The 24239-nt window shown below is 43.1% G+C and overlaps 1 long non-coding RNA gene across 1 annotated transcript in view; it reads left to right on the plus strand.

Annotated features, from left to right (window-relative positions):
* LOC138820283 (uncharacterized) overlaps nt 1-24239 on the plus strand; it is a 66198-nt gene that overhangs the window by 34350 nt on the left and 7609 nt on the right. The window lies entirely within an intron of this gene.

Consider the following 24239-nt stretch of genomic DNA (forward strand, 5'->3'; position numbering starts at 1 on the left):
TAGTGGTACATGGGACTCTCTTCCAACAGTGAATTCAAGTATCATTACACATCCATTGTGCTTCATGCAAACATCTAAGAAAATTTCACCCTAAATAACATCAAAAACCTAGTTTGGGGAGAAAATATTTAACAAGATACATAGGATCCCACAATTCAATGAAAATGAATACACATCAAGAAACCTGTGGGACACAGCAAAAGCATTCCTGAGGGGGCAAATTTATTGCCCTCAGTGTCCACATCAAGAAAATAGAGATGGACTAAGTAAATAATCCCATGTTGTAAACTACTAGAAAAACATGAAAAAAGTGGAACCTAAAGTTACTAGACGGAACCAGATTACCAAATTAAGAGCTGAAATTAATGAGCTAGAGATTAAGAAAATTATAAATAAAATTAATAAAACAAAAAGCTGTTTTTTTTAAAAAAATACATAAAATTGATGGACCTTTGGCAAGATTACTTAAGAGAGGAAACCCAAATTAACAAGATCAGGGATGCCACGGGAAAAATCACAACAAATACCCAAGACATCCAAGCAATTCTACAGAACTATATCCAGAATCCATACTCTCTAAAGAAAGAAAACCTATCAGAAATGGAAGCATTTTTAGAGAAATACAAGTTACCCAATCTGAGCAAAGAACGAATCAATTAAAAAAGCCAATATCTTACAATGAGATAAAGGAAGCAATCAGAAGTTTTCCAACAAGGAAAAGCCCAGGACAAGATGCATTCACTACGGAATTATGTAAGACTTTTAATGAGGAACTAATACCATACTCCTCAGCCTCTTCTATGAAATAGAAAAAGAGGGAGCTATCCAAAACTCATTCTACGATGCCAATATCACACTCATCCCCAACCCAAGCAAAGACCCAACAACAGCAACAACAAAAAACTACAGACCAATCTTCTTGATGAACACAGACAAAGATCATTAACAAAATTCTATCCAACAGAATCCAGAAACATATAAAAAAAACATACATCATGACCAAGTAGGCTTCATCTCAGAGATGCATGGATGGTTTAACCTACATAATTTAATAAATGTAATCCATCATATCAACAGACCCAAGGTCAAGAGCCACATGATTATCTCCATTGATGCAGAAAAAAAGCTTTTGATATGAGACAATATTCATGTTAAAAGCTCTGGGAAAAATAGGAATAGAAGGAACATTCCTTAAAACAATAAATGCCATATACGACAGACCAACAGCCAATATTATACTTAATGGGGAAAACAACCAATTCTCCTAAAATCAGGAACAAGGCAAGGATTCCCACTTTCTCCACTCTTCTTCAATATACTTCTGGAAACCTTAGCCAGAGCAATAAGGCAAGAAAAAGACATTAAAGGGATCCGCATAGGGAAGGAAGAAGTTAAATTATCTCTTTGGGCAGATGACAGGATACTATACCTCCATGATCCCAAAAACTTCACCCTCAAGCTCTTGGAACTTATAAACTAATTCAGCAAAGTAGCAGGATACAAAATCAACCCACAAAAATCAGTTGCCTTCCTGTACACAAAGGGAAATCAAGGAAACGGCCTCATTCACAATACCCCCCCCCAAATAAAATATTTAGGAATTAGCCTAACCAAAGATGCAAAAGAACTGTTTAATGAAAACTATAAAAACTTAAAGAAAGAAATTATAGAGGACACCAGAAAGTGGAAAGACCTTCCCTGTTCTTGGATAGGCAGACAATGTAGTGAAAATGCCAAAATTAATATACAAATTTAATGCAATTCCTATTAAAATCCCAATGATGTACATTGCTGAAATACAGAAAGAAAACAGTCCAAAAATTCATATGGACATCAAAAGAACTAGAATAGCCAAAATAATTCTAGGCAAAAAAGAAAACATGGGAGGGATCTCGATGCCTGACTTCAAACTCTATTATAGAGCCATAATGACAAAGACAGCATGGTACTGGCACAAAAACAGACATCTGAGGGGCTGGGAAGGTGGCTCAGTGGTAGAGCACTTGCCTTGCATGCCTGAGACCCTGAGTTCGATTCCTCAGCACCACATAAGCAAAAAGAAAAAAGCCGGAAGTGGCGCTATGGCTCAAGTGGTAGAGCACTAGCCTTGAGCTGAAGAGCTGAGGGACAGCACCCAGGCCCAGAGTTCAGGCCCCATGACCAGACCCCCCCAAAAAAGAAACAGACCCCCAAAGACCAAGGGAATAGAATAGAAGATCCAGAAATAAAACTACATGCCTATAATCAGCTGATAATTGACAAAGGAGCCAAACACATACAGTGGAAGAAGCACAGCCTCTTCAACTACTGGTGCTGGGAAAACTGGGCGGCCACATGCAGAAAACTAAAAGTGGACTCCAGCCTGTCACCATGCACTAACCACTCTTAGGCATCTATCCTGAACAACAGGAACCAGGATACAAGGACATATGCACCTACATGTTTATTGCAGCACTGTTCACAAAAATGCCAGGATATGGAAAAAACCCAGATGCTCTCACTACAGATGAATGGATCAAAAATTGTATTTATATCCAATGGAATATTATGCTGACATTAGAAAGAATAAAATAATGGCATTCACAGGGAAATGGATAGAACTAGAAGAAATCATGTTGAGTGAGGTAAGCCAAGAGGAAAGAGACAAATGGCACATGGTCTCCCTGATAAGTGGATGTTAAATCCAGAACATAAGGTGATACAACACAGTAAACAAGACTCGAGAAACAAAAGACCCCCACTCATCTAGTCCAATGATTACTAAATGACCCCATGCCGCTGACCACATATGGTATATATGTGCACATCGGAGGGAAACTAGGAGGAGGACACAGAACTAGAGGGAAACGGGAAAACATACAACAGTGGGACCCATCGGCTGCACCGGACATTGATCAAAACAAACCAAGCAACTTAAAGGCAGCGATGGGAGGGAGGAAATGAGTGGGAAAGAGAAAACAGCTGACACTATGCAATATCACTCAATATGGAAGAAATAACTGTATAGTCAAAGCCCATAGAAATCATACACTTCATGGACCATGATAGGCAATTTGTCGCATGAGTGTTAGAATGTGTTTGTGACTTTAACTAAGCATCATTATCCCAAAATACTTTGAAATTTATGAAATTATGTAATCAATCACAATAAAAAATTTGGAAAAAAGATACATAAGAAATATGAACACTGACATAAAATACATCATAAATAGGAGAAAGAAGACTTGTGTAAATGGAAAATGACTTGCCAGGTGTCATGGACCATCTCACTAATTGTAGCTTCTAAAGTGGCATATTCTAAAGATGGAGGTTCAAAGCAGCACCTGCAGACAAATCTTAAAGACCCTTATTCAATGAATCAGTAAAAGTCAGGAACTAGAGGTGTAGCTAAAGTTCTATGTACAAGCGTTGAACAAAAAATAAGCAAGAGAGCAAGGTCCTGAGTTCAAATTCCAAGGTGGCATGAAAGATAAATATATCAGAGAAACAAAATTTGGGCAATGGCAATTTTAAACTAAAGAAAAACAGGAAAAAGGAAAAGTACATGTTAATACTGTCCTTGAACAGTTTTTTCTCATGTCCATAGCTCCAATTTTGGATATTTGTTGTTGTTTTTTTGGAAATAATTTTTGGAAAGGTTTTTCTTCCTCAGGTGGGTTTTGAATTACCGTCCTCAGATCTCTTCTTTCTGTGTAGCAAAGATCACAGATGTGAGTCATCCTCCCCTACTTAACTTCCTCTTGTTTTTGCAGTATCCAATTAGTTTGTTTAGGATTTCTTATAGTCCCTTACACATTTTAGAATGAATTTTGCAATTAATTTAAACCCAGGTCACAATCTTGTAAGGGGTATTTTGAATGCAAAGGCAATTTGAAAAGTACTGCTCTTTTAGAAATATTTTATTTTTTTGGGTCCGGTTGTGGGGCCTGAACTCTGGGCCTGGGCGCTGTCCCTCAGCAATTCAGCTCAAGGCTAGCGCTCTACCACTTGAGCCATAGCGCCACTTCTGGCTTTTTTCTTTTTGCTTATGTGGTGCTGAGGAATTGAACCCAGGGCCTCAGGCATGCAATGCAAGTGCTCTACCACTGAGCCAACTTCCCAGCCCTCTTTTAGAAATATTAAGTCCTAGCTGGGCACTGGTGACTCACATTTGTTATCCTAGCTTCTAGGAGGCTGAGATCTGAGGATCACAATTCAAAGCCAGCCTGAGCAAGAAAGTCTGTGATATTCTTATTCTAATTAACCACCCCCAAAACCAGATGTGTAGCTGTTGCTTAAAGAAGTAGAGTGCTAGTCTTGAGCAAAAAAGTTCTGGGACGTTGCCCAGGCCATGACTAAAGCTCCACAACTGATAAAAAGTAAAATAAAGTACAATATTGAGTCCTTTAGTCATAGGACAGGGTTATTTTTTCCATTTCAGTGGATCTACTTGAATTTAAAGGCCTTTTTCCATTTCCAAATCACTCATCTTTTTATTGTTGATGTTCTGTGGTGGTCTTGGTGCTTGAATTCAGGATAGGAGCTATCCTTGAGCTTCATTTAGCATGAAGCTAGTACTGTACCACTTGAAATACAGGTCACTTCCAGGTTTTTTGGTGATTAATTGGATCTAGGATGTGGTGCAGGAGGAAGGGGAGTAGAAGGAATGGATTGGGGGTGTCCCTCCTTACCCTGGTGCTTTAGTCATATGAGATGGACAGTTTTCTGAAAATGGGCAGGTCTCCTGAATTGTCCAAGATGGGGGAATCTGACCTAGCATGGCTCCTGCTGTACTGCACAGGTAGCCTTGACCCAAGAGAGAATTCTGAGGGGTGGCATGAGAATCAAACATGTGAGAGAACTCAGACATGGATCAGAATAGGAAGGTGATGGGGTAGACATGAAAGGCAGCCCCATGAAAGAGGTAAAGAACAAATACCTGACTCTAGAAGGTGAAGGGGTTATTGGTGCCATCAGGAAGGTTGGGTGAGCCCAGGAGGTCATCGGCAATCAGGATGGGTGTTGGGATGATCGACGTGGGGCTATCTAGCAGCCTTGTGGTGGCAGCAGTCTCATTGGCACTGGAAAATCCAGCAAAGCTAAAGCTATGCTGGAGATAGGGAAGGTCTGCAGAAAGGTCCTGGCCAGGGCTCTGTGTTCCTTGGCTTTGTGGATGAAGTGGCAGCAGGGCACATAGAGGCAAAGGTTGGTGACATGGAAGGTACTAGATCTTGCACTTGGGATGGCAGGCTAGGCTGTGGAGCTTGTGGATGCTGTGCATGAAGTGACACTTGTCTCTATATTTATAGGTGTTTTCTTCAAATTGGAGGAACAGCTAGTTCTTATAGAGACTGGAGTTGACCTGCCTCTTTTGGTCTGCTTCTGATTGGGCAGCAGCTGCTCAGCACCTGTGAGAAAGAGCAGTCTCTGAAGCTGCTGTCCCTAGAGTACAAGACTGGGACTGGCTCACCCTTCAGGTTGCTGATGACCTAGCTCTGGTGGAACTTGGTGCTGGGCAGGGTGTTGGCCAAGTGCCTCCAAGGGAAACACCTCAGCAGCAGGAGAGACCACTGCCTTCCTGTCCAGCAAGCAGCCCCTTCTCTGGGAGCTCTGTCATTGAGCATCTTGGCAACCAAAAGCTTCTCTCAAGTTGAAAATGGTGGCAGATATGAGTGGGGTAGTCATTGTGGACACTGACAGAGGACAAAGGTGCAGATTTGGTGTCATGAAGGTCCTGATGTGGGGAAGGTGCTTACTCTGCCACTTAGGTCAGGAGTTCCACATGTCTAATCCCAGGGCCCCTCACCTTTCTCACTCTGCCCTCATAGAACTTTAAGTGGATTTTTTTGTTTTCTTTTTAGATTATAAAATGTCAGTGCATCAAATACAAGGGATTGCTGCATATTAATTGGGTTGCATGTAGTCAGGTTTTTTGTTTGTTTTTCGTAAGTCGTGGGGCTTGAACTCTGGACTTGGGCACTATCCCTGTGCTCTTCAGCTCAAGGCGAACATTCTACTGCTTGAGCCACAGCACCACTTCCGGTATTCTAGTGGTTAATTTGAGATAAGAGTCTCACTGACTTTTCTGCTGGGCTGGCTTTGAACTGTGATCCTTAGATCTCAGCCTCCTGAGTAGCTAGAATTACAGGTGTGAGCCACTAGCACCCGGCAAGTAGTCAGTTTTTCATCAGAACAAATACCTGAGAAAAGTATCTTCTGAAGTGAGATTATGTGTGTGGAAGATAGGAAGAAAAATGAGAAAAACTGGAAATGTTGGCAGAGGCTGTAATTTGGGCTTTTGGGGAACAGTGCAAGGATATTATACATTCAGTGGCACTTTGAAGCAAGGTAGTAAGACCCTCTCAAAAATATTAAATAAAAAAGGGATAGAAGCACAGTTCAAATGTTAGAGCATTGCCTAGTGTGTGTCTGGCCTGGAGTTCACTCCCTAACCCCAGAGATTTGACTTGGAAGGGGCTAATCTGAGTGTTACATGTAATCAATAGCAGGTTCTCTAGCACTGATCTTTTGATTAAATTGAATTAATGTGTGTGTGTGTGTGTGTGTGTGTGTGTGTGTGTGTGTGTGTGTGTGTGTGTGTGTGTGTGTGTGTGTAGAGAGCTGCGAGAGGCCGCACCTGGAAGATGGTGCCGGTTTCTGCCCTCCGCCTTCCCGATGGTGAGTGCTCTCGTGGTAAACAACTCCTGATATGGCTAAGGCAAAGAATCTGGCTTGCTTCCGTGCACCTGAACCTATTGGTGGTTCCCACGTGGCGTATCAGGGTTGGCTACCCAGCGGGTACTTAAGGCTGTGGGGAATTCTCCCCGGGGTTGGGATCACAAGATTAAAAAAAAAAGGTCCTGAATAAACGGCAGAGAGAAGAGTCCAGTGTCGCGTCTCCTTGCTGGTCGAGGCGGTAGCGACATGTGTGTGTGTGTGTGTGTGTGTAGGTGGTATGGTGTAAGAGATAGCAACTGAGTTTCAATCTTCTCAAGGTGAATATCTAGTTTTCCCAGCACCATTTTCAGATCCAATTTTTTCTCTGGTAAAAATGAAACAGTACTGATTCAGTTCACTCTAGAAAGATAGAAGTTAGACAGGGACACAAAAGAAATAGTTTGGTCCAGTATTCTGTTTAAATACAGGGCTCAAGCTTTTTGTTTTAGCTTTTAGTTTTGTGGCGGGCACTCTGCCACTTGAGCAACACTTTCACTCCCAGCTTTTTCCTGGTGAATTGATGAGAAGTGTCTCTTGAGTAAGTAGTATTATAGGCCTGAGCTTCTGGTACTGAGCTACAAAAGAAAACAAATTTAAATTTTCTAATAGGTTTATTTTTACAGCATAGTTATGGTATAATACAGGTATATCCATATGTCGCTACCGCCTCGACCAGCAAGGAGACTCGACACTGGACTCTTCTCTCTGCCGTTTATTCAGGACCTTTTTTTTTAATCTTGTGACCCCAACCCCGGGGAGAATTCCCCACAGCCTTAAGTACCCGCTGGGTAGCCAACCCTGATACGCCACGTGGGAACCGCCAATAGGTTCAGGTGCGCGGAAGCAAGCCAGATTCTTTGCCTTAGCCATATCAGGAGTTGTTTACCACGAGAGCACTTGCCATCGGGAAGGCGGAGGGCGGAAGCCGGCGCCATCTTCCAGGTGCGGCCTCTCGCAGCTCTCTACAGTTCCCCCTTTTTTGTTTAAAGAACACAGATGAGAACAGAGGTCTGATCCCTGTTGTGCAATGCAAGGACTGCATACAAGCCTTCTCCCAGAGGGTACCTTCTCTAGGGATGACTCAGCCTGTCCATTGATTCGTTTTTCACAAGGACGGGAAAAGGCGAATCGAACCCGTGTGCAATCAAACATGCTCTCCTCGAGGGCAAAACTCATGCCTCTCGACTGCAGTACTTTGGCTTTGCAATCTGTGTTCATTGTTTTAGGGTGGCAAGCCACGCTTAGGGGGACTGACCTGCTCCAATGACTGTAAAGGCTTGGATAATCATGGCTGCACTGCGATGCTGAGAACCTCTAATTTGGCAAATGCACCACAGACATACCAAGGAGGCTAACACCAGAAGGCCTATCAGGGCTCCCAAACCCGCCCCCTCCTTGAGATGATTCATAGCAGCGGAGATACATGAAGATAACCCCTCCGCCAATCCAGCATCCACTCAGGTCGAGTTCACCATGACGATGGCAACCGTGAGCTGTTCCATCAGGCTGTCGAACTCCCCAGTTCAATTACCTAAAAGATAACTAGACAACTGTTTAGACAAATTTGCAGCATTTTTTAAATAGGTTTTTTCCTGGGCCTGAACTCTGGGTCTGGGTGCTGTCCCTCAGCTCTTCAGCTCAAGGCCAGCACTCTACCACTTGAGTCACAGCGTCACGTCCGGCTTTTTTCATTGTGCTTATATGGTGCTGAGGAATCGAACCCAGGGCCTCAGGCATGCAAGGCAAGTGCTCTACCACTGAGCCACCTTCCCAGCCCTTCTCCTTAAGATGATTAGGTCAATAGCATTAGGAGCATCCTCAGGCACAGACACCCAACGAGGCATTCGGGTAACTAAAGCATATTTAAACTTTGAGGCATTCCAGCATTGGGTTAATGTACAAGGTAAGTTCTTCCATACTCACAATGAACAAAAATGGGGGATACACGCACAGAGGTAGGCCTGTGAGTAATAGAAGATTTAGGTTTAACACTTTGGCCGCCGCAACCCGTAGCAGTTGCCACAACACCAGTCACGGTACCAGAACCCGAAGAGGCTGTAATCAAGGAAACAGTTATGCATCATGTCGTATGGGCATCGGTCTCGGGAACACAGACAGGGTTCCCCATCTTGGTACTGGTCTTCCCAGTTGCACCATCGCAAGGATGAGCAGGAGGACCATCACCCCCCGCATCTCGTGCCTCTTCACACTGGGCTTTTCTAGTGAGGCGTTCAGGCACCCACACCGGATCTTGTTGGTCCTGAGGAAAAACACAAACAGAGCCTCGTGCCCATGTCAGTACGGGATCGGGCCCACGCCAGAGCCCTGTCAAGACATCCTTCCATTTTACCATCCCTTTTGCTGGGCCATAAGGTTCATTATGTCTATCTGCTGCGGATTGACTCTGAGCATCCAAATTTAAAAAATTAATAGTAAATAAAGCAAGAGAAAGTCTTTCCTTTGGGGTACGGCCATGGCCAATTCCCCCCTTTTGTTATTGTAGGCACTCTTTTATCTTGCGGTGAGCACGTTCCACAATGCCTTGGCCTTGGGGATTGTAAGGCAAACCATGTATAAGTTGCACCTCCATTTGATGACAAAAGGAGGCAAACTGTTGTCCTGTGTACGCAGGTCCATTGTCAGTCTTAAGTTGATAAGGTTTTCCCCAGGCTGCCCAGGCCTCCAAACAATGGGCAATAACATTGCGTGCCTTTTCTCCAGCCGAGGACGTGGCATGTATAACACCTGAACAGGTGTCCACAGACACATGTACATATTTTTGGTGTCCAAACTCAGAGATGTGAGTCACATCCATCTGCCAAACTTTTAGCGGGAGCAAACCCCGGGGATTAACCCCAACACTAGGCGGATGCTGATAAATTACACATCGAGGACAGTCTAATATCACCTGTCTCGCATCGGCTCGAGAAATTTGAAATTTTTGTTGTAGTGCTTTTGCATTAACATGAAATGTTTTATGAAAGGTTTTGGCTCTGTCTAAGGCAGAGCTAATAAATACCCATTCTTGTCTGGTCCATTGATCCACTACATCATTTCCTTTGCCCAGGGGTCCTGGCAGGCCCGTATGAGCCCGAATATGCAAGGGATAAAAGCATGATTTTCTCTGCCAAATCAACTGTTGTAATTGTTGAAACAATGGACCAACCGGACTGGAACTCTTAATAGGTCCGGCAACCTCTAAAACCTTGAGAGCATTAATAACATAAGCAGAATCAGATATTAAATTAAAAGAAAACGGGCATGCTTCAAAAACTTTTATAACAATTTTTAACTCTACCATCTGAGGAGCACCGGGCTGAAACTGGTGTTGTACCGGTCGCTGTGCCTCAACCATGTATACACCACATCCCGTTTTTGAGCCATCAGTAAATACATTAGGGGCACTTACAATAGGTTGAGAAGTCGTTACCTTAGGAAAGATAATTGGGTGTTCCTTGAAAAACCCCAAAAGGGGATGTTTTGGAAAGTGGTTGTCTATTTGTCCAGTAAAGCTACATTGTAAAATAGCCCAAACATCTATAGTAGCACACAAAGTTTGAACTTGATGGCTGGTGTAAGGAACTATAATGATAGACGGGGCAATTCCAAAATACTGTAAGCATTGTTGAATTCCAGAGAGTGCAACACCAGCCACAGCAGTAGGGTAATATTCAATAGACTTGGCTGGTGATATTTTCGGGTGAATCCAAAACAACGGGCCTTCTTGCCACAACAACCCAGTAGGTTGAGACAAGGTAGGGAGTATACACAGGGTAATACTCTTGTCTTCCTGTATTCTCTGTAAGCAGGCATTTTGTAATCTCTTCTTCTATCTTATGTAAAGTCTCTCTTGCCTCTTTGGTTAACTGTCTAGGAGAATCCAAAGCAGAGTCTCCTTGTAATATAACATAAAGGGGTCTCAACTCATAATTTGGTAGCTTTAAATAGCTTCTAACCCAATTAATATCTCCTAACAATTTTTGAAAATCATTTAAGGTTTTTAGATTATCTTTTCTCAACTCTACCTTTTGTGGAGTAACGCAATTTTTACATATTTTCGCTCCTAAGTAATCTATAACCTGGTCCTGCTGTACCTTTTCAGGAGCTATAAACAGTCCTCTGTGCTTTAGCATCTCAATCAAATCCACATACGCCTTTTCCAGCATATGTTTACTCTTTGCTGTTAGTAAAATATCATCCATATAATGAATGCATCTTAATTTGGGATATTTTTGTCTAAGAGGGGCAAGAGTTTCATCCACATAAAGTTGGCACATAGTAGGACTATTGGCCATCCCCTGAGGCAAAACTACCCACTCATATCTTTTATCTGGCTCCTCATGATTGCAGGAGGGAATAGTAAAAGCAAACCTCACACTGTCTTGATCATGCAGGGGAATGGAAAAAAAACAATCCTTTATATCAATCACAATAATGGGCCAAAAGGCCGGCAGGGAAGAAAGCAAAGGTAGGCCTCGTTGTACGGGGCCCATAATTTGCATCTGGTTATTGATGGCTCGTAAATCGTGTAACAAACGCCATTTTCCAGACTTCTTTTTAATAACAAAAATGGGTGTATTCCACGGGGATACTGATGGTTTAATGTGTCCTTGGGTTAACTGTTCCTGTACTAATGTCCTGGCGGCAGTTAATTTTTCAGAGGAAAGTGGCCACTGAGGCACCCACACCAGCTCCTCTGTTTTCCAGGATATGGGGATCCCTCCCCCAGTGGCCCCTAGGAAAAACCCAAGCCCTGCCTGTGGTTTCTCTGGTACACTTTAATAGGCTCCTTGTTCCCTCGTAGAAATTTACCTAGTCCAAAACTGGGGTGATAACCCATACGCACCATCATGTCCTGTGATGCAGGGGAATAGTCATTACTTAATTTAAATCCCATTTCTTTCATAAGGTCTCTGCCCCATAAGGAAACCGGGAGCTGTAACACATAAGGCTGTATTATACCAGAATGTCCTTCTTCATCACTCCAGTGCAGCTGTCTCGCACTCATGTCAGGGGCCTTAGCATATCCCAGACCTTGTAAGGTTTGGGAGGACGCTTGTACAGGCCATCCTGATGGCCAATCTTTTCTGGCAATAATGCTCCTGTATGCCCCAGTATCCAAAAGGCCCAAAATTTTCTTATTATCAACATTGAGTTCAAGAACTGGTCTTTGGTCCAAATCAAGAGACAGGAATGTTAAGTCTGTTCCCGTGGATCCAAAACCCCCTTTTCCTCTTAGCTTGGGCTGAGCCGCAAAATGGTCATGTAAACTGGGTAAAATCAAAAGCTGAGCAATTCTATCTCCTGGGGAGATGGCTAAAATTCCTTTAGGAGATTCAACCATAATCTTTACAATTCCAGTATAGTCTGGGTCAATCACACCAGGATGCACCTTAAGGCCCCGCAGAATTGTGGATGACCTCCCTATCAACAATCCCACCGTGCCAGGCTCAAGGGGTCCTTGGAAGTCTGTGTCAACTAACTGGACCCCCATTCGGGGAGTTAATACGAGTCTGGTGGTAGCACAGAGGTCCAGTCCTGCTGAGCCTGCAGTGGCTCTCCGTGGTCCTTGGGGTGCCGGAGGGTCGGCCACTGTTCTGGGTTCCTGTCCTGGTTCTCGACTGCCCCATATATTTGCGGGCCCTGAGGGCGGGGGCCCTGCTGCCCGTTTTTTGAATGGGCCTGCATTAAGGTTCGACCGTTGATGTCTTTCACAGATCGGCATTCAACTGCCCAGTGCTTCCCCCTTTTACATCTAGGGCACAGCCCAAGCCGCTTAGGCTGTTGTCCCTTTCCTGTTTCTATCACACTTCCTCTTTCAGGGCAATTACGCTTTATGTGTCCCATCTTGCCGCATCTAAAGCATGCACCTGAGCCTCCTCCTTTCTTCTGGGTTAATTGCACCACAGCAGCAGCTAATCCAGCATTAGTTAGTGGTCCGCCCAGCTCTCTGCATACTTTCATCCATGCTTCTAGTCCCCTATTCTTATATGGGGTTATGGCGGCTCTGCATTCCTTAGTACACTGTTCGTAAACAAGCTGTTTAATTAATGGCATGGCTGCGTCTGGGTCACCAAAAATTCTGCCAGCGGCCTCGACCATACGAGCAACAAAGTCCGAAAACGGCTCCATAGAGCCCTGCAGGATTTTGGTGAGATTGCCACTCACCTCGCCTTTATTTGGTAAGGCCTTCCATGCCTTTATGCCAATTTTATTGATTTGTTCATAAACTTGGACCGGGTAGCCTATCTGCTGATTGGCGAATCTCCCCTGTCCAAGCAGCATATCTCTGTCCCAAGCTGGGTTTCCCCCAGCCTGATTGGCCGCAGCCTCTTCACTAGCAAATTCAATCAAAAAAGCCTTCCAATCTAAATACTGACCTGGGCTCAAACAAGCTCGTGCGAGCCCACTCCAATCACCGGGTGTCATGCAGTGTCTGTTTAGGGCCTCCACCTGGGCTACAGTAAAGGAGGCCGTGATTCCGTATGTCCGCACAGACTCAGCTAAAGATTTTATCACCTTAAAATCTAAGGGTTCATGATACCGCTGTCCCTGTGGATCCTGAAATATTGGACAGGCTAGATGTAACTCGGTTCTGACCGCTTTCCACACGCCTGGGCTGAAAGAACAGCCGGGGCTGCCACTTCCAGGGTCCTCCGCATAGAGCGGAGGGGCCGAAGGTGTGGGGCGGTGCACGGAGGGCGTGCATTCGTCTTTATCTGGGTCCTCTCTCTCCTTCCCTTTCCTCCTCTTTCTTATCTTTGTTTTTTCTATTTGTTCTATGAGTGATTGTAGTTCCTCTGAGTCTGTAGACTCAGAGGTCTCTAGTTCGGCAAAATCAGGGCATGACCCCCCCCTGCTCTCCTCCTTTTCGCTGTCTGCCCTTTCTGATCTTTCTTCCTGCAGCATTTCTAAGGCGGCCTGACCATTCTCTACCGCCTCACTGCAACGCTGGTCCTCGAGACAGCCTCTTATCAGTTTCCATATTGGTCTCACTCCGCTCTTAAGCGTTCCTTGTTCAGAGGCAAAATCTAGGTCCCTCCCTAGTTTCTCCCAAGAGGCCACCGTGAGGCTTCCAGAGACAGCGAACCATGGGGCAACGGTGTCACATTCATTCAAAAATCTCTCTAAAGTACTCTTTTTTATTTTTAACTTTTTTGAGTGCAGTAGCTCATTGAGAGCCAAAAAAATTGGGTGCGAAAAAGAAGCGCCCATGTTTTAAACATTTAAAGCTGGTAAACAAACTTTTACTTTCACTTTTGGCTACTCTATTGACTAGCCCCGGGTTCTCACTCTCTCTTTATCTACCGAGAAGAGCAAAAATCCCTCCCGCTCTTGTGGCGGATTCCCCTTTTACCTGGGAACTTACTCCCCACTCTTGTGGCGGATTCCCCTTTTACCTGGGGACTTACCCCCGCTTTTGTCGCGGATTCCCCTTTTACCTGGGGACTTACCGGTGCACCACCCTGACCGCAGAGAGTTCTGAGTCCTCGTTGGGGTTATGGCTGAGTCCCCGTACGGGCCGCCACGTGTCGCTACCGCCTCGACCAGCAAGGAGACGCGACACTGGACTCTTCTCTCTGCCGTTTATTCAGGACCTTTTTTTTTAATCTTGTGACCCCAACCCCGGGGAGAATTCCCCACAGCCTTAAGTACCCGCTGGGTAGCCAACCCTGATACGCCACGTGGGAACCGCCAATAGGTTCAGGTGCGCGGAAGCAAGCCAGATTCTTTGCCTTAGCCATATCAGGAGTTGTTTACCACGAGAGCACTTGCCATCGGGAAGGCGGAGGGCGGAAGCCAGCGCCATCTTCCAGGTGCGGCCTCTCGCAGCTCTCTACATCCATATATCCCATACATATTGTGGATTGTTTTCTTTTGCTTTTGTTTTGTTCCAAGGGCTTGAACTTAGGGTCTAGGTGTTATCCCTGAGCTTTTTTGGTCAAGACTGTTGCTCTACCACACTTTGTTCCACACTTTGGATCCACACTTTGATCCACACTTTGAATCCACACTTTGTGTTCACACATGGATCAAAGAGAAGGGTTACAAAAATATTTTCTTTTCTTTCTTGCATCTTCTTGAAGGTGTTGGAGAAGAGAAGACCTTTGACAAATGGGGCTATTGGGTATTTGACTTATTGTGAGATGTCTGCTTATCAAATTAAGACATTGTTCAAAGAGCACATTTGAACCAGTCTGTGTTTACATATACAGCATCCAGAAATAATGAAAAACAAAACCAATCAAAAAAGAGAATAATCACTCATTTTCCTGAGTATGAAAACCCAGAAAAATGTTTCTATGCCCTATGAACTTTGACCCCACATGCTATAGCAGGATTATTTTGGTATAGATTTTCTGGCCCCCTTCATCACACATAGCATGAGGAGTGCAGGAGGAGCAGCTTAGCAGGAAAGCAGCTAGGCAGTGTTGAGATGCAATGCAGGCCCCTTATGGACCCTCTTGATCTAGGTTCTGAAGAGCATGCTTCAAGGTAGGAGCAGTGGGAGTCAACCCCAGAATGGTCAAGCTGAAATCCTGAAAGCCTGTGAACAGCTTTCTATGCCCTGGATTGAGTGAGTTTGCTGATTCTTACATTCATATTCTTCACCCAATAAACAAACATGGCACCTCAAAGCAGAGTCCTGGGCCTGCCCTAGTCCTTGTGAGTGAAAGGTGCTGGAAGCATAGGAAGCACAGTGATCTAGCAGGCAAATCTGGAAGCCTGAAAGGCCATGGAACGCCAGCCCTGATTACTCAGAACCAACAGATATCCCTTGCATTGGCCCTGAATTCCAGGAGACTTGGCAGTTACCTCTCAATTCTGTGACAAGTAGGCTAAAGGCAATTCTGTCTGATGAATGGTGACAAGATGCCTAGAATTACCAACTCAGGCCCTAGGAAAGGCTGGAGTTCCAACTCCAATCTCCACTAATCATAAACGAAGGCCAACCAGCTGTATCAATAAAGCCATGTGTCTCCTTGGATAGTAGTTGAAGCTGGCAACAAGTGTCTCACACCTATAATTCTAGATACTCAGAAGGCTCAGATCTAGGGTTTGCAGAAAAATCTGGGCAGAAAAGTTCTGAGACTCATATTTCCAGTTAACTAACAAAAAAATCTCAGTGAAACTTTGGCCTAAGAAGTATAGCGCCAAGTGCTATACTTGAGTGAAAAAGCTGAGTGAGAGTGTGAGACTCTGAGTTTAAATCCCAATACTGCTGTTCACACAAGGTGTGTACTTACACACACATGCACATATCTCTGTGCATCACCTCCTTCTGGGATGCAATAATAGATGCTGAGAGTTAGCTCTAGTATCAATATTAACTCATTTCCAGTTTGATGACTGTATTCTACACACAGCAGTAGTGTGAAAGCTTCTCAGAAAATGAGTCCCACCACGCTTACAGTGACTGAGGATGGGCATAGGTGCATCCCTTCTGCTAGCTTTTGAGGGACCTCACTGTGCATCTGTGGACATTGTCTGTTCAGAAAAAAATCCTCTTCCCACAGCCACCAACAGCCACCAGAATGTGGGGAGAACTGGTCTGAGTAATGATCATAGGATCTTTATTTCATCTTTGTTAGATGTTTTTGCCTCATGTGGAGTCAGGATGTATGGCAAAGATGATTTTAATAGTTTGATGCACAAAGAGATCATTGAACAATTACTGATATTTACCATGTAAGCACAGGGTACCAACAACAACAGTGATTGCATATTCTATTGATGATTCTTTGTTTTTGTTGTTGTTGTTCATGGGAATTGAACTTGAGGCCTGGGTACTATCCCTTGAGATTTTTTCACTGAAGGCTGGAGTTCAATCACTTGAGCCACATTTGGCATTTTTGTGGTTATTTGGAGATAATAGTCACTTGGAAGCCTGGAGCTGGAGGTTTACCCCTGTAACCCTAATTACTTAGAAGTCTGAGATCTGAGTGTCAAGATTCAAACCACCTGGGCCAGAAAGTCCATGAGAGTCTTACGTCAAGTTACCATCCCCCAAAAGTCAACTGGGATCATCATGTCTCAGCTTCCTGACTATCTTGGATTGCAAGTGTGAGCCATCAGCAGTTTATTTGTAACAAATAAGCAAATAATAAAATAAATAATAATTGTAAAATAAATAATAAATACTATCTCTTTAAATAATTTTAAAGAGATTTTCATTTTATTTCATGTGGACAATGCATGTTGATCAGTGTTACCCTTTCCATTATTGTCCACCCTCCTTTTGTTTGAACACAGAGTCTCTGTATATTCCATGTGATCTTCTTGTTTCAGTTTCTTGAGTGTTGAGATTATAGGCATGCACCACAATGCTTAGCTTTGTAAGTCTTATTCTCAAACCAAAGCAGAATGCCAAGCAATATTTTCCTAGTTTCTGCTGCACTACATTACAAATATGCATTAATAATGTCAGACTTTTCTTTTTTTTTTTTGGGTCCGGTCATGGGGCCTGAACTCCAGGTCTGGGCACTGTCCCTTAGCTCTTCAGCTCAAGGCTAGCGCTCTACCACTTGAGCCACAGCGCCACTTCTGGCTTTTTTCTTTTTTTGCTTATGTGGTGCTGAGGAATCGAACCCAGGGCCTCATGCATGCAAGGCAAGCACTCTACCACTGAGCCACCTTCCCAGACCAAGAATGTCAGACTTTTCACACCCTGAAAATGTGGTCCACTGACATCACACTGCATACAATATGCATGGTACATGGGGAAGTTAGCCAAGTGGTCTAGGCTCACCTGACACTGAGTCCCATGTAAACCCAGGTGTATTCTGATGCTGCTGGGTGAAATATTCAGTAGATGTCTGTTAAATCTGGTTGATCTATGCAGTTGTTCAGATCTGCGGTTTCTCTATTGAGTTTTTGCCGAGTTGATCTATCTAGTGGAGAGAGTGGTGTGTTAAAGTCCCCAACAATTAATGTCTTTGGATCTATGTGGGATTTGAGTTAAAGTAGTGTTTCTTGGATAAATTTGTGTGCTCTGTTGTTTGGCGTATGGAGATTTAGAATTGTAATATCCTCCTGAAGGAGCAATCCCTTAATTAGTATGTAGCGACCTTCTTTATCTCTTCTCACTAATTTTAATTTGAAGTCTATTTTATCTGATATTAGGATTGCAACTCCTGCCTGTTTATGGGGGCCGTTTGCTTGGTAGATTTTGTTCCAGCCTTTCACATTGAAAATGTGTTTGTTTTTAAGGGCAAGATGTGACTTCTGAAGGCAGCAGATAGAAGGATCTTGCTTTTTAATCCAACTAGACAGTCTATGTCACTTAATTGGTGAGTTAAGTCCATTAATGTTGAGAGATAGGACTGAGAGGTATTTGGGAGTTCCTGCCATTTTATCCACCTCCTTGGGGGCTGCGGCAACTAGGTTCTTCCTATGGTTCTTGAATTTTCAGTTTGGGTGAGGTTTCTTGGCCTTTATTGTGGTCTTCTATGTATAGGACATGTTTAAAAATCTTTTATAGGGCTGGTTTGGTGGAGATGTATTGTTTCAGTTTTTCTTTGCTATGGAAGGTTTTTATTTGACCTGAGGTTATGAAGGAAAGTTTAGCTAGATGCAGTATTCTTGGTTGATAGTTGTTTGTCTTTAGGGCATGGCATACATCATTCCAGGCTCTTCTTGCTTTGATTGTCTCTGCTGATAAATCTGAGGTGATTCTAATTAGTTTCCCTTTATACGTGATTGATCTTTTCTCCTTGACAGCTTTAAGGATCTTTTCCTTGGTCTGAATTGATCCTGTGCAGATTACAACATGATGGTGGGATGTCCTGTTTTGGTCTGGTCTATTTGGAGTTCTAAAAGCTTCTTGTGTCTGAATAGGCCTATCTTTTTGCATGTTTGGGAAGTTCTCTGCTAAGGTCCTATTAAACAAATTTCCTAGACCATTAACTTCTGTCTCTAGGTGCTCCTCTACAACTATTATCCTCAGATCAGGCCTTCTGATGGTGTCTTCAAAATGTTGAATAGATCTACCATATTTCTTGGATTTGTCTTGGATGGTTGAATGTTTTTTCTCTATAATATCTAGGCTGTCTTCAATAACTGGGATTCGATCTTCTGCATGGTCTAACCTACTATCAAGACTTTCTACTTTGTTTTTCATTTCTTTTCCTTCTAATTGTTTGGCTTTGTTGGGGCTTTGTTTTAGATCTTGTATGAACTTCTTTTCTTCCTTAATTTGTGCTCAGTGTTTATTCTCAAGTCACTTAGTTGGTTGGTTATGGTTTCCCTGGACTCCCATTCCTGGAAGGTGATTTCTGAGGATTGCAGTTCAAAGCCAGTCCTGGCAGGAGCATCTGTGAGACTCTTATCTCCAATTAACCACCAGAAAACCTGAAAGTTGTGCTGTGGCTCAAGTGGTAAAGTGCACACCTTGAGCTAAAGAACTCAGGGATCGTGCCCATGCCTAGAGCTCAGGGATCATGCCCAGGCCCAGAGATCAAGCCACACGACCAACAAAAAGAAAAAAGAAGGAATGGGTTAAATGTTAAATAAATCTGAACTTATTTTAGGTTCTATGAATTCAGGAAATGTTACAATAATGGAAATACATTTTATTTCATAATACCAGGATTTGAGATCAAATGGGTATTATGATTCCTGTTATAGAACAAGATAGATTCAGAGTTAAGAGTGAAAAAATCTGTAGGGTTTAGGAAAACCTGCAATTTATTTCAAGAATTACAAGTCAATTTCAGTTAGGATGACACAAAATGAGGGATTTTCATAAATTATATAATTGGGATACCATTAGGGTCAAGCTTATGGTTAGGATTACAGCCATGATTAAGGTTAGAGTAAAGGAGAAAAAAATGAGGCTCAAATTGAAGGTAAATTTTAGAATAAGCCTGGTAAGAGTTAGAATGAATGTGAACTAGAGTATTGCTATATTAGAATCTACTTACAATCAGGCTTATGGTTATTCTCAATGTTCCAGTTAAGGTTAAGTTTAGGGTTAGAAAATGACTAAGGTATTGGGAAAAAATTGTAACCTATGTTTGGAAGGCTTACTTGAATCAAGTCAAGATGAGTGAAAATTAGTTTACTTGTGTTAGTATTGACATATAATTTATATTAAGATTAGGGTCAGTATTTTGTTCTGATTATGATTAGTGTTATGAATAAGAATATTTTTAGTATGAAATTGAGTTTTCACTAAAAAGTGGAAGCAAAAAATGTGAGATTGAATAGTAACTAGAGCATTATCATTATATTTATTTCTCAGTGATCATTCTTGTAATGATCAATGAGAGTTTTCCAGCCAGGTTTCAGTTGAGAGTTAGCGTTAAGTAATGGACTAGATGATGAGTAAATCTGAAACTGTTTTAGGGTACAGGGGTTCATGAAAAGGTAAGATCAAGGGAAACTACCATATTTTTCCTGATGTGAGAATTTGAGGACACATAATGGTTCATGTTAGGGAACAATATAACTTCAGATGTAGAGTCAGGAAATTTGTGGGAATTAGGGCAAATTGAAATTCATTTCCATAGTGCAAACTGGAGCATTCACTAGAATGAATAAAAACTAGAATATTTTTTTAAACATTAGAATTGGACTATCATTAGGGTGAAAGTTAGGTTTCCGTTCTAGATGGGCTTAATGTTAGCATTAGGGAAATGGAAAATTTAGGGTCTAATTGAAAGTAAATTTTTGAAAAACAAGTCAAGTTACAATTAGGATGAATGTGAAATAGGAAACTGTTCATAATAGAACGATTAGGGTATGATTAGTGTGAGGGTTAGCCTGAATGTTCCAGTTAGGGTTCGGGTTAGAAAAATGGCAGGATATTTAAGTAAAACTAAAAACTATTTTGAGAAAGATGAGTTGAATCAAAGATAGGATAAATAAAAACTAATATATTTGTGTGGCTTTTAGAATTCAAAGGCAATTGGTTCTAGGGTTGTGGTTACTTTTCTAATTTATGAACTAATGAATTAAAGGCACAATTCTTTCATTCTTACAAACCAAGACAGTCACAATTTGGGGAACAAACTCAAATTTCTACATGAAAATGTGTCTTAAAATATTTTCAAACATAAATAATAGTGAACAAGGTGTCATTTATTAAAATTAGGTAAGTTGATGATACAGCTTTCAAAAATATACAAGCACATGGGACAGAAACTCAGACATCTTATCAGAAAAACAGATATTCTACTTGCTCTAGTTGGGAAATTGTGTGTGTGTGTGTGTGTGTGTGTGTGTGTGTGTGTGTGTGTGTGTGTGTGTGCGCGCACGTGTGTGCGCGTGTTTGTGTGTGCATGCGTGCATGTGCGAGTGTGCTTGCACCCACCACAGGTCTTAAACTCAGGCCTGGGTTCTGTCATCATCTTATTCAGTGCAAGGATGGCACTAAACCACTTAGCCACAAGTCTTCTTCTGGCTTTTTAGCAGTTAATTTGAGATACATATCACATGGATTTTCCTGTCTGGACTTAATCTTATGATCCCCAGCAATCCTTGGATTAGTGTTACTGTGGGTGTTACCACAAAGTGACAGTTCATTAATCTGGGAACAATATAGAAGTACTTGTGCAAGATACAAAGTAACCAGTTCATTAATTTGGGAGAAACACAGGATCACATTAGATTGCCTTCAAACACATTGTTTCTGATGAGTTTATCTGAACCCCAAGACATAACCAAAACATATTAGCCACAATGTATGAAGTAGCACATATTTATGGCACAGGATATGTACAATGAATTAAATCCTGAATCAAAAGTCTTTGTTGGTTTTGCTATTTAAAAACAAATCAGAAATAGATGGTCATTGAGATGAAGTCTAGACTGGAGGCCTGTAGTGAGCAGCAGAGCATCTGCATAGTGAGCACAAGGCACTGAGTCCAACCCCCAGGACCATAAAGAAGAGGTAGAAGAAAGTGAAAGTGTAGGAGAAAGAGGAAAGGAAAGGAGGAGAAAGGTGTAAGAGAGGAGGAAAGGCATAGCAGGAGGAAGAAGAGGAGGGGACAGGGAGAAAGTTGAAGGGAAAAGGGATGTAAGAGGGAAACAGGACCCTGGGGAAAAGAAGCAGGAGAGGAGACAGAAGGAGAAAGATAAATGTAATATAACAACAAGAATTGTTGGAAAAAATTTTGCATAAGTGATCTGCATGTGCATTGCAGGATTATTTTTAATCAGTGAGAAAGCTAGCACGGTGACAATATGGGTGATACCTGTTGTTCGGTCATTTTATTTTCTTTCTTCAGTGAGGAGTTCAGAAGAAATCCTGTTTGGTGTTTGACAGATATATTCAGGATTTCTTTTTCATGAATTAAACATGGGAAGGAACTATATGCAACCTCCCTTAATTAAAAAAAGAATAGAAGCTATATTTATTAGTATTACTGTGCATGAGGAAATCGTGGAGATTTTTGGTTAATTCAAAGGGCTCCATGCAAAAATATACGACAAGAGGGAATTAAAACTGTTTTTAAAGTATAATACATTATCATTGATGAGAAGTTTTAGTGGATGTTTTTCTTTTTCTTTTTCTTTTTGCCTGTTGTTCAGTGCAGCAGCAAGGCTGTACCCTGGAGCCCTTTCGAAGTCACCACATGAACCTCAATTTCTGTAGTCCCTGTGGGTGTGGGTGCCTCCTCAGGTCACCCGTTGAGAAGTGGGTTCCCCTTCCTTCTGGTGGATGTACAGTGAGGGGATGTGTGTGCATGCTCCCCAGCATTGCCAGATGAGCCCCGCCCATCCTTCCCACCTCCCTTCCCAGTCTCAGTTGCTCCATTTCACTCAGGATCTGGCAGCCATGGGGCTGGAGTTGAATCCACTGCTGCCTTCTCCTCCTCCAGCGGTGCTGGTACTGGTCTGCAGTGGTCTTAGGTGAGAGTGCCATCCCAGGGTGACTCCGTTCTGAGGTCACTGCCTGCCCTCATGGGTGTGGGGTGGGGGGACACCATGTTTGTACACTGTACAGTCCACGGGAGAAGGAAGGCTGGGCGGGCAGTCCACCCCTTTGAGGCCAGGCAGCCCAGCTGTGGTTCACCTTATCAGTCATTTATTTATTTATTTATTTATTTATTTATTTATTTATTTATTTATTTATTTATTTATTGTGAAAACACCATACAGAGGGGTTACAATTACAAGGGCAATGAGTACATTTCTTTTTTTTGGGGGGGGGGGGTCCGGTTGTGAGGCCTGAACTCTGGGCCTGGGCGCTGTCCCTCAGCACTTCAGCTCAAGGCTAGCGCTCTACCACTTGAGCCACAGTGCCACTTCCAGCTTTTTGCTTATGTGGTGCTGAGGAATCGAACCCAGGGCCTCATGCATGCAAGGCAAGCACTCTACCACTGGGCCACCTTCCCAGCCCCAATGAGTACATTTCTTATCAAGCCCTTTCCCATCCTCCTCCCCCCACCACCAAAATTGTAAAGTTCATTTTTCGACATAACGACTTGTACATCTCCTTGTTGCAATGAGTCCACCTGTATCCCTATTTAAACTATTTGTTTTTGCCCTTCCCCTCCACAAATTATACCAACAGCAAATACAGAGAGAGCAGGGGGTATTCAAATGCTTTTCTTTCACTCGATTATTTCTAACATATTTATAAGATGATTTCTTTGTTGCTTTGTATGTCCCTCCTCCACGGTATAACCCCTGCTCTCACCTCATCAGTCTTTAAGGTGGTCTGGAGACTGGAGTTGTGTGCTGACCCCTCTGCCAGAAGGCTTGTGACAGCTGCCCAGCTCAGCACCCTGGAGCCCCTTTAGCATCCCCACAGACTTCCATTTTCTGGTCCCTGTGAACTCGGGTATGGGCTCATCCCTGCATATGCCCATCAGTGCCAGAGGAGTCTGGACTTTCAATGCACCAGCTGCAGCACCAGGGGCCTGAAGTCCTTTGGCTTTGCTGTGTAGCCTCCTCTGTCCTTTTGGTCTGCATGGGCCCAGATCTGGGTGACATTCTGGGGATGCTCCGTTTGGAGGCTCACTCCCTACCCTTGTTGTGCTCCAAAGCAGGGAAATGGGTCTGGCCTTGGCAGTGTAGTCCACACAGATGGAAGGCAGGACTTGGGGTCTGCCTTGCCTTCCCTCCTGGCTTTGGCCCCTGAGGCTGGTTTGCTTGATCTGGTCACTGATGGAGCCTTGTTGGCCGCAGCCCACCACAACAAGTGCTGCACCTGCTGCAGCAGCAATGTGATGTCCTGGGCCCCCTCAGGGTCACCACAGGGACCTCTGATGGGTCTACATGCGCTGGGTGTGGGTGTCATCCCAGGACTCCCATTAGGAAGTGCCACTCCCCTTTGTGGTACTGGAAGCAAGAGGTGCCATATATAATTTCTACGTTCTAACATTTTCCTTCACTGAGATAAACAGAACTGGGAGATTTAAATAACTTTTATAAAAACCAAATATTTAACCTATATCACTTCAACCTGTTAAACTATTGTAATATTTTTTATCTAGTAGTAATTCTTTTTTTTTTTGCCGGTCATGGGGCCTGAACTCTGGGTCTGGGCGCTGTCCCTCAGCTCTTCAGCTCAAGTCTAGCGCTCTACCACTGGA

Source organism: Dipodomys merriami, unplaced genomic scaffold, assembly GCF_024711535.1.
Source record: "Dipodomys merriami isolate MVZ:Mamm:240054 unplaced genomic scaffold, mDipMer1.0.p SCAF_854, whole genome shotgun sequence".
NCBI classification, from domain to species: domain Eukaryota; kingdom Metazoa; phylum Chordata; class Mammalia; order Rodentia; family Heteromyidae; genus Dipodomys; species Dipodomys merriami.